Raw genomic sequence first — 14,435 nt, forward strand, 5'->3', positions numbered from 1 at the left:
CTTGTGTTTTTCTGCAAAGAAATAACTAATAAGCAGGGCCCGCAAAAGTCAATAAAGTCAAAATTTTTTTAGCACCTCGTTTATCCACAAATCAAAGAATAAAGTTGTTTTCAGCACCTAAAGGGACTGTTTCTAAGAAGTTTATAGGTCAAAATATAGTCAAAATTGATAATAAAGTCGAAATTTGTCAAATTATGGCTTTTAACAAATTTAAGTCTGTGTTTCTAGAGAGCAATTTTTGTCAAAATCCTTGTGGAAGCATTGCAAATCAGAAACTGCGACACAATTAAACCATATTAACTCATAAAAGCAGGAAATATGTCACAATGACCACGGATCAGCAGTAACTTTTATCGCAAATTGTCCATTGTTTATTCATTGTTATGTATTTAAATACTTTTTATAAAACACTCCCTCTTCAGGAATAGCCTACTGACATTCTGTAATACAAAAATGCCTAAGCAAGCTAAATCGTCTTCTGTCTTCAGCAAAAGTTAGATTTGTGGAGATTTTCCTAACGCTATAAAACACAACGAACTTTTTATAATCCATAAAACACCTTGACTTTTCGACTAAATATTACGTTTGGCTCTGAAATCGACAAAATATTATGTTTTGGTAAGTGGTATCAATTCAAGAAAGAACTGTGCCCTCTATAAATAAGCAATTTCGTTAGGTCAAAATTTGATAAAAATAAAGTCAAAAAAATTTTTTTTTAGGTCAAAATATAAATGGCCCTACTAATAAGCTAAACAGCTAATTACAATACAGTCTCAAAACATAAGAGGCCTACCTGCTCTTTATTTATAGCTATTGTTAGCCTAAACTTGGTTGAGATATTTCCGTTTTATAAAACGCTGGCAAAAAATAGCGCTAGAAATTAGCGCTGACGCCGTCAATTTCTTTAAGAGCTTACGCAGTACTTTACGCCGTCAAGTTTTTAGGCAATTCGCGCTGACGCTGACGCCGTCAATATATTTCAATGACGCGTACAACACTGAGTAAATGTTATATTTTTTCCATAGGAAAATGAACAGTGAACACAGAAATTTAATTAAGAAACTCGACTTGTCAAAGATAAAGCAAGTGCAATTACGAAAAGTAAAACATAAATTCGTAAATTGTGACTGCTATAGGCCTATATAGGCAAGAAAAGTAATCATCACAAAAAGGTCTATAAAAATACTTTCCCGAAATAATTTTCTTTTTGAATCGTGTTCAAAATTAAATTTCCTTTCCAGAGGTGTCAATCTCGTGATGCGGCAGATGAAGGAAACGGAAGCATAATGATTTCAAAATGAGGTAAATATCTTATGTATTTAAAAATAAATTAAGATTTTGACGTTTTAACACACCTTTAATTAAGCATTTATGAACATACTTTCCCGAAATAATTTTCGGAATTTTATTTTTGAATCGTGTTCAGAATTAAATTTCCTTTCCAGGGGTGTCAATCTCGTGATACTGGCCCCACCACCGTAGTCCCTACCCCATAAACATTGGCTCGTGAAAAACACGAGAAAGATACGTGTTTTTTTACCCCAGTTTCTCGTGTAAAACCCGTGATGTGCACCCGTGTATTACACGGGTGTTTGCACAAACGCAACCCGTGTTTTTCACGACTTCTAAACCCGTGTTTTACACGGCATCTAACCCGTGTTTTACACGACTTCTAAACCCGTGTTTTACACGACTTCTAACCCGTGTTTTACACGACTTCTAAACTCGTGTTTTACACGGCATCTAACCCGTGTTTTACACGACTTCTAAACCGTGTTTTACACGGCATCTAACCCGTGTTTTACACGACTTCTAAACCCGTGTTTTACACGGGTGTTTGCACAAACGCAACCCGTGTTTTTACACGACTTCTAACCCGTGTTTTACACGACTTCTAAACCCGTGTTTTACACATCAAACCCGTGTTTAATATGGCAATTTATTTGGTACCAAAATCACACATGCCAAAAAACACAGATATAACTGAAGACAGTACAGCTGTTTCACACATCATCAGTTGGGCGAACCGTGCTGGATGAAGATGTCCTTGCAACTGACTGTCTTCTTATTCTCTTTTCAGCTGATTTGAGGAATTCTTGCACAACAGCTTTAACATCGCCCATGGTTGTGTCTTTTGTGTAACTGTATGTTCGAACTGATGCTGTAAGCAAAAAAGAGTTAGTGCTTAGTCACAAAAGCAATAGGCTAGCAATAGATATACAGAATTCTTCACGGATCAAATATATTAAAAATAGATTGCAACATACGTTCATTAAGCAGGGTATACGTGCAAAATCTAAAGTTTAGGCTACATACCATAAATTACAAAAATAAGTTTGCAATCTTTAATTGAGCGCTTGGAACCGCGTTGACCCATCCAATTAAACTTCGTCATAAGCTTATCCGTAAATACTCCAGAAAGAAGCTGCTTTACGCTCTTTTTGTAGTCCGTCGAAAAATACCGACTCAAATAAGAAATCTGCAAAACAACATTTATCATATAAAATTTAGACTTCACGGTTATATTCCATAGAATAAAAGTAGAGCGCACTCATACTGCAAGCTGTTAAATTTCATTGTTAACAGTCAGGGCCGTGGAGTCAGAGCCGTAACAATGTTTATTGTTTAGCCAAAGGAGTCGGAGTTTTAAAAATTGCACTGACTCCGACCCCTATATAACATTGAGGAATGCTCTACATTGCGAGGAATTTTAAAATTATCCATTGTCAGAGTGTCAAAAACTTTGGGAAATGTATATTTTGTTGTTTTGCTGCAAATCAATGAATCGTTGTTTTGCTGCAATCAATGCTGGTTGAAACTTTCAAGAAATTTGCAGCAGTACGACATTGCAAAACTGTTTTAAAGAGAGTGAAAATAACCAGTATTTCTTGTATGTCTATTAGGATGTTTCATTTTTTCACGATTTTTGAAATTGAAAATGCTTGGGGTCTAATCAGATCGGATTTTGGTCACATACAACCGATCCAAAATATTTTTTCGATCGGACGACTTTTAGAGGGTGCGCGACCCCCCCAAAGTTTGAAAATTTGAAGCGTGGGAAAATTTGCAGGAAGTATGCGATATCTCGGTAACGGAAGGAGATAGGAAGACGGGCAAGGTGTCAACTTGTTCGGAATGGCCAACTTCCTATCTGCGCTTAATACATTTTACTACCCTATCTGCAACGGAAAAAAAGTTAATTGCGAAAAACTGTTTTTTTCATATTTTCGATGTTTTCTTCCCAGTTCTACAGAAGCAAAACCCTTCCAGTAACTGCAGTGATGACAAATGACATTTTTTACGAACAAAAGGTTTTGTTAAATGCACTTTGATCTAACAATGCAGGTGGACGACTTGTAGAATATTATACTGTGCTTTTTAAGTTTTCAGAACTACATTCTTGTTCGAGTTTGTAGTAAGAAGATTTGTTAGTTATAATGTATAGGGTTGTTTTGAGAAGCTCCCGTTGCAGATTGAGTCGATGTCATTCGCCATCTGCTGGTATAATTTACCATGGATTGTCATTGCAGGTGTTAAGATTTAAGTATTGGCTATTTGTACCCAGAAGTAGTTAGTTCAATTGCTATTATGCCAGAAACAAGACTTGACGCCAGTGAGACATTGCAGAAATTTGAAAAGCTGCCAGGGAATGTACTACCCACAAACACAAGCGTTCTTCACCACTACATTTTTTTATGCAAGCAATGCAGTGAAACAAATCCCAAGTTCTTTAAGAAGCCTCCATGTTTTGCTGATGTCAAGGGACAGTTGATAAATGATATAGTTCATGTTTGGGTTAGTGCCAGCCTTCCGGTGATAAGCATCATTCGAGTTGAGACCAGGTTAAAACTGCTCATAAACAAATTTAAGGCAATCAAGAAAAGAAAACAGCCACAGACGGGAGCGACAGAAGGTATATTCCATGAGCTGTTTGATATCTGCAAGTGTAAATGTGCCATTTCATCACAGGTGAAGTTTTACAACGGCAGACTTTCTTGTAGCTGTCAATGGATGCACCGTATCCCAGAAGAGGAGGTTGAGTTTTTGCAAGATCAAAGTTCTGCTAGAAAGATGTTTATTACTGCATCTCGCGACAGATCTTTTACTTTAAGGGTAAAAAAATAGATTGAGTCATTGGAGTTCTTACCAGCAAAAGTTACCAAGTGAAGATGAACCATCTTGCTCTTATTCAACCAGCTCAGAAACTTCCAGCCTGGTAGCACAGGAGAGGCTAAGGCGAAGATCTGCAGATATGATTACACCTGATATAACCGTTTCCAGCAGTGAGTCTTCGGAAGATGAGACACGAGGCTTAATTCTTGATCCTGATTTCGCCAAGACAGCAGTAACAGGTGGCAAGATGTACACAAAAAAAACGAAAAATTGCCGTAAGTTCTTTAAGCTGTATGTTAGCTGACCGGCGAAACACTTCTACTCGCCAACAATCTGACCAGTTGCTTGCATGTGCTGGTGACGATATTGCTGCCTCACCGACTACCATGTATAGATGTAGGGAGAAAACAAGAAAGCTGTGTTTAGAAAAATGTGATGATGACATCTCTGCTTCCGATTTCCTGCAGCTTCATTATGATGATCGAAATGTGAATGGTATAGATCGTTATGTGTTTTTGGTTCAAACGCATGATCGAGCAAAGAAAAAAACTATGGAAAGAGTTATCGGAGTAAAGTCTTTTCTCAAGGAAATTTCTGTTAATAGTGAAGCTGTCTTTAATGCGATTATTGGTGCATGTGGTGCATTTAAGCAATGCTGAAGAATAATCATTAAATGTTACATGCCGGCAGTAATTTTTATTCTTGGGTAACATGCCCGAATTTTCGTTCTACATGATGTTGCTTATTTGTTTTGCTTTCACTGGTCATGACTGGGGGATCCCTGTTCCTGCGTTTGAGTACCTCTAGTCCGCAAGTATTGTACATACTGTTGAATTTATGATTTTCTTCGCGTTCACATGGTGTATGACTCTTGATTTGCACAGCCACGTCAATGTCAACTGTTTTGTTTAATTACTCTGTGTTGGTAGCTTATGCTGAAACGTTTACATGTGAGAGACACTGTGCGATAGGAGATGACGGTATTCTAAGCCAGTGGTGTCCAACCTGTGGGTCGCGACCCCAAGTGGGGTCGCCTTAACTTTTCCTGGGGTCGCCAAAACTCACCATATTTAATTCATTACCGAAAAAAAAAGACTGATAGTTTTTTGTTCTACAGTAGTTTACATCCTTTGTGTTTTGGAGTAGCCTACAGCTTGCTACCTCGTGTCACAATTACACGATTGTGATGCAATAATCAAAAACAGAATAGTTGCGACAAGTAGGACAAGCAAAAGCATTCACGATGCTAGTTTAGATTAACTAGTATTTATTATCATGGTGACTCCAGAGCGAGCGAATGGTTATTTATGCAGGTGTAGTGTGCAGACATTTCACCGGCTGCTTACGGTTTGCTTTGCAGCTAGTAATGGTTATTTGTAACTAGTAAGTACAGATAAATATTGTACAAAAATGGCAGCAAAAAATACCAGAAAAAGGTCATATGACGAGACTTTTTTAAAACTTTGTATTACTGATTCTAATTGCAAACTAAAGTGAAGAATGAAGAAAAATAAACTTAAACGTCATTTAGAAACAAAATCATCCAGGCTGCCTGAATGGATAAACCATCTGAATTTTTTGAACGTAAATTGCAATCTCTTGAATTCAATTTCACTATCAGCAGCATCAGTAAAACGTAGGATTGAAGATATGTCCAACGACGTTCTTGACCAAATTGAAACCATCGCATCAACAGTGCAAATTAAATGTTGAAACAAATTGACAATTTTGTGTTCGTGAAATTGAGTTCATGTATTAATTAAAACTTCTTAACAATCATTTGGAATACTTCATTGTAGCCACATTTCTCTGTAATTGTGCATACTCACTCGTATTATTTAATTTCAGCATTACTTGAAACATTTTTCTTCGTATTGGAAAACAAAATGGGGTCGCATGGAAATGCTGATTTCGTTTTCGCTTAAATTGGGGTCGCTTCTTAAAAAGGTTGGAGACCACTGTTCTAAGCCAATCGTGAAAGGAAGTCCATTGTTGTGTAACATTCGATGCACACTTGTACCCTATGCCATAGCACATGTTTGTTGCTCTCTATAACTTGTAATCACTGTAGTTACTGGTTCCAAGGGTTTTGCTTCTGTAGAACGAAACATCGAAAATATGAAAAAAACAGTTTTTTGCAATTAACTTTTTTTTCGTTGCAGATAGGGTAGCAAAATGTATTAAACGCAGATAGGAAGTTGGCCATTCCGCACAAGTTGACACCTTACACGTCTTCCTATCACTTTCCGTTACCGAGATATCGCATATTTCCTGCAAATTTTCCCATGCTTCAAATTTTCAAACTTTGGGGGGGCCGCGCACCCTCTAAAAGTCGTCCGATTGAAAAAATATTTTGGATCGGTTGTTTGTGGCCAAAATCCGATCTGATTAGACCCCAAGCATTTTTGATTTCAAAAATCGTGAAAAAATGAAACATCCTAATGTCTATTCTATGAGGAGAATCGGAGTTGTGATACCGATTGCACAGCCATGTTAACAGTAAAAAAAAAATTACCAGTTTATTTTGAACAGTGCTGTTTCCCAGGTTGTGTTCAAGCTGATCAAAATCCTCCAGGCTGTTGGATGGGAAAAGATGGAATGTCCGAAGGGGGTTCCTCTATTTGTTGAGCTGGGGCGCTTCTTTCGTTTGTCATTATTATATCCAATTATTCGTTGACAGAATTAAAATTCCCATAATTTCCAGTTGAGCAATTCGAATTCGTCGAACTGTGTGAAAAATAAATAGTTGCTTTAACATGATTTGGTGTTAGCAAAGGCGCTTTGCTTTGACAATACAAAAAGAATAGCTCCCAGGCTAGGGCAGTTGTGATTTAAGCAGCTGCCAAACAAGAAAAGGGAGTGGTAAATAATACTGCCAATTAAGAACAATGCTCTTGTAGGGGCGCTCACGTGAGAGACTCAACAAATCTTCCAAAATTCGAGAAACTGAATTTTCAAATTCCCCGCTGCTTGTGAGTAAAGATGGGAGTTACGAAGGATAAAAAAGAGAGTAAACATAAATAAACGAAGTGAAGAATTATAGCTAAAACTATATCATCACACCGATGCAGCTGAGCAATTGTTGAGCGAAGTTAATCGAACAAGTTTCAAGATTTTAATTTAACCAGGTGCAAACCTTCACTTTGCAGCGCAACAAATTCGTCACAAGATATGTTCTTGGTCACTTCAGGCGTAGTGTCGATTGCAACATTCAACTGATTGTCATCCAAGTGAAAATCAAGGACTGATTGTTCGCGCTCTGGACTTGATTGCTGTGGTGCCCTCACAGAGGAAGATTGTGGAAATTCCGGAACTTGTGGCAGTTGCTGCAAGTTTGTAGCAACCTCAGCTGCTCGTACAGGAGTAGAAACCTATGGAAGATTTAGTGACCGTCAGAGTGAACATTAACAAAATATATTTAGTGATATGCTTGGCTCCCTCTACACCCTCAAGTGTCGCACACGAAAACAAACTGACAACTATGTTATTCAGGACTGTCCAATCTATCGCGTTCTAACTAGGGCACATGCTGGTCTCAAAATCCTGGATAACGACAGCATATTTAGGCAACGTTCGAAAAGTTCTGATTGAACACCTTAATCCGTGCTATTAACCTTAAAAATGAGATTGCAATATTTTTTTAAAATCATATTACTTTTAGAAACCGCTCAATTTCCCTAAAAAACAACACCTAAAAATCGTCAAATTTTGGGATTAGCATAATTAATAAGTGATTAAAGTATTTGTTTACTTACAGTAATGATATTTTCTGACTCCGGGAGTCGCTTTCATCTGTATATGCAATCCTCATAGACAACCGGCAATTCCTGCATTTATAATTTGAAAACAGTTACTTCAGCTAGATGTCATGCTTGCCCTTGCTTGTTGGTACATTACCTACTGATATCTCGTCAACATCAACATATTTTGCATATATACAACCAATCATCATGCAATAAACGTAGAAATGCATCCTGGGTGTACGGTATCTTAAAGGATTAGCTTATATTTGCATCACGGTGTTGTCAGGTACAATGTAACAAGCCAAAATGTACTTACATTAGATACAATTTATACAACAATGTTACAAAAACGTTATATACAACTGCCACGTTAGTGTAACTGTGACTTCAATGCAATAAGTTACTATAATGCGAAGTACTGGCATGCACCCATGTATGATAATTAAGTTAAGAAAGGGTAAAATTAGTTTTGAGCAGTTAAAATCAAAATGAAATGAACAAATATCAGGGAAAAATGAATGCATTGTTATACCGCTTTCTTCTTTTCGATTTAGGTTGTCTACTATCATTTACTTCTTCTTCACTAGCTGCTGTTGAAGCCAAATCAGAAGTATTTTCAGCATGTTGTAACTTTATCAGTGCTTTGGCCAAATCATCTGTTGCAAAATATTAACAGGTCATCTTCCGATAACAGTGATCAAGATTAGGAAAAACAATACACTGGAGAATAAGATCTCATGCATATTGCATATGGAATAATAACAATCTGCTAAAGCGGTTAAATGGAAATTACACACCTTTTTACAGTAATATTCATACCCAAATTGTTGTTGAACATGCTCAAAGAATGCCCCAAATTCAACGTAATTTTTCAAAGTTTTCTGGGGGAGGACTCCCAGATCCCCGCCGCTGGGTGTCGCCTTCGGCAATTACGCTGCCAGGCTTCGCCCGTCGACCGTCAAACCACCCCTCCTCCCCTTTCAAAATACCTAGCTACGCTACTGAATTGGATCATTGTCATTGGGGCCCGCAAAGCATATTCCGCACAGGGCCCGAAATACCCTAAGACCGGCACTGTACTGGGACGTTTCTTTCGTTTGTCATCATTACTGCATAAGCGTAGCCAGGGGGGCAAAAGGGGCCATGCCCCCCAAATTTTCAAAGTTTGGATTCCGAAGTTGAACCCTTTGTTGAAAATATAATATAATTTGTATAAATTTAAATCGTTTTCCAAGACATCTGGCTATTAACACCCCCAGGATTTGTTTTAGACACACAGAAAGACACCAATAAATTTTGCAAATCGTAAATCGCGCAAAGTTGATGCGATTTACGCTTCTTTAAACTAATCTGTGGAAGCAATTTCAGAATCGCTTACTCTGTTGGGTTTTTGTGTAGCTGAGTTTTTTGTGTTCTCTAATTTTAGCTGCAGTTTTTGCCCATTCGTGTGTAACAGCTACCTTTAATAAGTTAATAGCTGTTTATCTGCCTACAAATTTCATACAATTATTACCCTGAAAGTGTTTCCAGAAAGCGCTATAATGCATAATTTGAGTGTAATTTTGCAAATTTTTTACGGGGGAGCATGCCCCCGGACCAGGGTTGTTGGTATTTTACCCGACCCAAAAAAACCCGGGTGGGTTTTTTTAATAAAACCCACTTAAAAAAACCCAAAAAAACCCATAAAAAAACCCAGAGCATCATATTTGTCCAGTTTTTATTGGAAAATTTAAAAAATTTACAAAAACACTACAAGGTACTTACAACAAACTTTAAATTAGGACTTAAGGATGTGATTGTGAAGTAATTTCCAAGAATAAACTGAAAACGCAGTGGATATTGCACAGTACACAAAAATCAAGTAATGTCACTTTGTGTATACTACACTAAAACTCATTTATGCAAGAAGGCCTTATAGTTAAATTGGTGAAAGTACTACTCTACTGTAGTCTGTATATATGATGTGAAATGCAATTTAGGAGGCTATTTACCAATTACAGATTCTGGATTCTAACGCATGGCTGTTTCAGAGCATTTGCCTAATTGGCCACGCAATCGTTCAATTGCTCATCCATTACTATATATAATACATATATAAATGATAAAAAATATTTAAACATGATGGCATAAATGCTCCTTGCCTTCAAATCTAAACAAATGATGCAATAACGTGATTTCTACCACAGTAGCATCAACTTGGTATAGAAATCAGTGGATGATGCAACATCCAACTTGATCTTGAAACTAATGGATGATGCAACATTCAAGCAACAACAGCCCTAGTGCATTATTTTATTGAGTTATGCAAGCATGTACTGTGAGTGAAAGGCACTTCACTCGTAAAAAGTAGTTTTGAGGTGAAATAAGCATGAATCTACCTTTTTTTGCATCTTTTTTAAAAAAAACCCAATAAAACCCAAAAAAAACCCGGGTTTTTTTAAAAAAACCCGGGCGGGTTGGGCTTTTTTAAAAAAAAACGGGTTTTTCTCAACCCTGCCCCGGACTCCCCTAAAATATGCGTGCTTTTGGCACGCTCTAACCCCCCGCCAGCCTTATTGCTTCCCTTGCTTAAACAAAATATATTTAGTGATATGCTTGGCTCACTCTACACCTACAGGTGTCGCACACAAAAACAAACTGACGACTATGTTATTCTGGACTGTCCAATGTATCGCGCTCCAACTGGGGCACATGCTGGTCTCGAAGTATTTTCAGCATGTTGTAACTTTATCAGTGCTTTAGCCAAATTATGTGTTGCAAAATGTTAACATGTCATCTTCCCATAACAGTGATCAAGCTTAGTAAAAACGATACACTGAAGAATAAGATCTCATGCGTATTGCATATGGAATAATACCTAACAACCTGCTAAAGCGGTTAAATGGAAATTACATATCAAAAAATTGACAGCTAATTAAGACAAGCAGCTGTGCTGCAACAGAAACAACAGAGCAAACATAAATTTTGTTGCACAAAACTCCATATATTGGAAAACATATTATATACATATAGGTACATGTTGATTGTTGAATGAAACAACCTTGACACTTGGCAATGTAAATTAGTAAGAGAAAATCATAAGGCCAGTGAATTCCAACTCTTAACTCTTAAGTCACCATAATTATATATATATGTATAATATAGCCGGCCATTGGGTACTCTACTGGCAAAACCCTACCTCTGATTGTTTCCAACTTTTATTTAGGTGCCGTATGTATTATAACTTAATGGGTAGTATAAATTAATATTAATGTTTACCTGTTTTGTACATAATTCGTACATGATACTTTTTCCAATTTGGATTGACATCTGAATTTTGTAGGCATAACTGGCGAACCTTGTAACCGGAAGCTCAGGCCAATAACATTCCAAAACATCATTATCATGAAATATCCATTTCTCTAGGACAAGATCAACTTCACCTCTTGATATAAAGTCTACGACTGAAAATGCTCTCAGTCATAGTCTTCATATATTTAATCCACAGAAGCACAAAATAGACTGGACTTACTTAACACAGACAGTAAAGCATTTTCAATCAGTGTTGTTTCTCAAGACTGCACATTAAATGATAGGCCAATCGAGTAAAACTATTCATACAATAGAAATAAATGCACTGTCTACACTCTACAGCAAGCCCTGTAGCCTGTAGGTAGGTACCATACTTCGATAGATGACAAAAAACAGGCACAGCTTTTCGCTACCTTTTTGAACAGCACTGCACCATTTCGGTATGTTCATCGCGATTCGTGCACAATCTTTTGGTAAAAAGAAAGATTGAACCTTTTATCTTCAGGCGCTTTTCGGTAGATTTAAATCAGTTAATGATTTCTAAATATAAATGGAAGATTAATTAACACAAACCTAGTAGCCTACTTAACAGTCACTCTAAAAAGTCCTCTCCTAAGCTGATAAGCAAATACTTAGTGAAATTCTGTGCCATTTTTTTATGTCACAGACTCACAGGGATATTTAATCAGGTGACCGCTGGTAACCGCGATATAAGGTTTACGAAAAATAAAGGGGAGAAATTCGGTTTTAATGAAAATTACATAATACTGTATTCTTGAGTTGCACAATTCCTATTGTAAAGATATTAATATAAAACACAACAAATAGCCTACTAGAGTTGAAAATTTATTTTAAACGAGAGAAACAAGATGAAACAAACTTGCTACTAGCGTGAAAAAAACACGTGTATAACACGTTAAAAACACGTGAGTATACAAAAAAAGTGAATATGCAACTGCCGAATTTTTTTTAAGATATTAACATAAAACACATCAAATAGCCTACTAGAGTTGAAATATTACTTTAAACGAGAAAAACAAGATAAAAAAAACTTGGTACTGGCATGTAAAAACACGTGTATAACACGTTAAAAACACGTGAGTATACAAAAAAAAGTGAATATGCAACTGCAGAGATTTTTTAAAGATATTAACATAAAACGCATCAAATACCCTACTAGAGTTGAAAAATTACTTTAAACGAGAAAAACAACATGAAACAAACCTGCTTCTGGCGTGTAAAAAACACGTGTATAACACGATAAAAACACGTGAGTATACAAAAAAAGTGAATATGCAACTGCCAAATTTTTTTAAAGATATTAACATAAAACACATCAAATAGCCTACTAGAGTTGAAATATTACTTTAAACAAGAAAAACAAGATAAAAAAAACTTGGTACTGGCGTGTAAAAACACGTGTATAACACGTTAAAAACACGTGAGTATACAAAAAAAAGTGAATATGCAACTGCAGAGATTTTTTAAAGATATTAACATAAAACGCATCAAATAGGAAATAGCCTACTAGAGTTTAAAAATTACTTTAAACGAGAAAAACAAGATGAAACGAACTTGCTACTGGCGTGTAAAAAACACGTGTATAACACGTTAAAAACACGTGAGTATGCAGCAAAAATGAATACGCAATTGGAGAATTTTTTTAAACATATTAACATAAAACGTATCAAAAAGCCTACTAGAGTTGAAAAATTATTTTAAACGAGAAAAACAAGATGAAACAAACTTGGTACTGGCGTGTAAAAAACACGTGTATAACACGTTAAAAACACGTAAGTATGCAGAAAAAAATGGATACGCAATTGGAGAAATTTTTTAAAAGTATTAACATAAAACATATCAAATAGCCTACTAGAGTAGAAAAATTATTTTAAACGAGAAAAACAAGATGAAACAAACTTGGTACTGGCGTGTAAAAAACACGTGTATAACACGTTAAAAACACGTGAGTATGCAGAAAAAAATGAGTATGCAATTGGAGAAATTTTTTAAAGATATTAACATAATACGTATCAAATAGCCTACTAGAGTTGAAAAATTATTTTAAACGAGAAAAACAAGATGAAACAAACTTGGTACTGGCGTGTAAAAAACACGTGTATAACACGTTAAAAACACGTGAGTATGCAGAAACAAGTGAATATGCAACTGCAGAAATTTTTCAAAGATATTAACATAAAACGTATCAATTGATATTCTAGAGTTGAAAAACTTACTTCAAATATGATATAAAGCATTATTGCAATTGATGACATGTGTAAAAAATCTCGTGTTAATCACGTGTTAAAGAGGTGTAAAAAAAACGTACCCCAGTATTACACGAGTTCCCCCAGAATTTCACGTGTTTTTCACGAGCCAATGTTTATACACCACCGTCACGACCCCCGTCATTCTGGCAGAATAATTTTCCTTCTCTCCGCCTAAAAAGTCATCCGTGGAAGAGTGCGAGGCATAAAATGCGACCTAACCTACTTTCGACAAATCTTAAATAAAACTATAATCCGCAACACGTGCCACTTAAATTTTACATGCATCGGATTCAGTATTGAATTACTTACCAGGCATGTGCACCTATAAGTAGACATTTGGAAGGAGTTCCCAGCAGAACGGTTCAAAATTGGAAGATATATTTACAATATTTAAGAAAATAAAACGATTTTTGCATAATTGACACCTCTCCAATAAATCTTCGAATAAAACTATAATCCGCAACACGTGTCACTTAAATTTACATGCATCAGATTCAGTATTAACTCTTTGCTCCTCAAGGGGAGGCCAGATTGCCCCCCCTCATATTTCATTTGATTATTTGAAGCACAGTAACGCCATGCACTTTGTTTTTCTTGACTTTTCCTAAAATTGCCAGGCGGATCTGATGATATTAACTTTGATGCTAAAAGTTGTGTAGTTTTCTTGTAAATTCAAGATTTTGATAAATTTTTGCTATTTCTAGCTAACTTCCTGCGAAGCGTAAAATGGATTACATTGCGATAGCAAGCCAAAAGCTCATAATTGCTTTGTGCATCGATATGCGCGAGCAAAGAGAAACATCCTCTTGTTTTCCTTTGTTTGGTTTGAATTCAATAATACAAAGCGCGTTATTTCTTATGCTACAAAAGAAAAGCCAGTGATCACAAAGCTGTTAATTAGAAACAATAATAGCAAACGTTTTTTGCGTTATCAGCTCTACAAGGAAGAATAGCAATCCATGATCAAAATAGTAGGCTATGTACTATGTAGGCCACAAACTATTCAAAACAGTTGTTT

The 14,435-nt window shown here is 36.2% G+C and overlaps 1 long non-coding RNA gene across 2 annotated transcripts; it reads right to left on the bottom strand.

Moving 5' to 3' along the window:
* Positions 1-1,797: 1,797 nt before the first annotated feature.
* Positions 1,798-11,715, bottom strand: LOC145776615 (uncharacterized). Of its 2 annotated transcripts, XR_014290285.1 has the most exons (8): positions 11,561-11,715; positions 11,115-11,255; positions 8,389-8,512; positions 7,869-7,940; positions 7,250-7,484; positions 6,629-6,840; positions 2,317-2,479; positions 1,798-2,161 (listed from the first exon to the last, which is right to left on the bottom strand). It is a non-coding gene; the product is annotated as an uncharacterized LOC145776615 (long non-coding RNA). The 2 variants fall into 2 exon arrangements; XR_014290283.1 differs by having other exon boundaries at positions 11,115-11,715.
* Positions 11,716-14,435: the final 2,720 nt, after the last annotated feature.

Source organism: Aplidium turbinatum, chromosome 1 (genome assembly GCF_918807975.1).
Source record: "Aplidium turbinatum chromosome 1, kaAplTurb1.1, whole genome shotgun sequence".
NCBI classification, from domain to species: domain Eukaryota; kingdom Metazoa; phylum Chordata; class Ascidiacea; order Aplousobranchia; family Polyclinidae; genus Aplidium; species Aplidium turbinatum.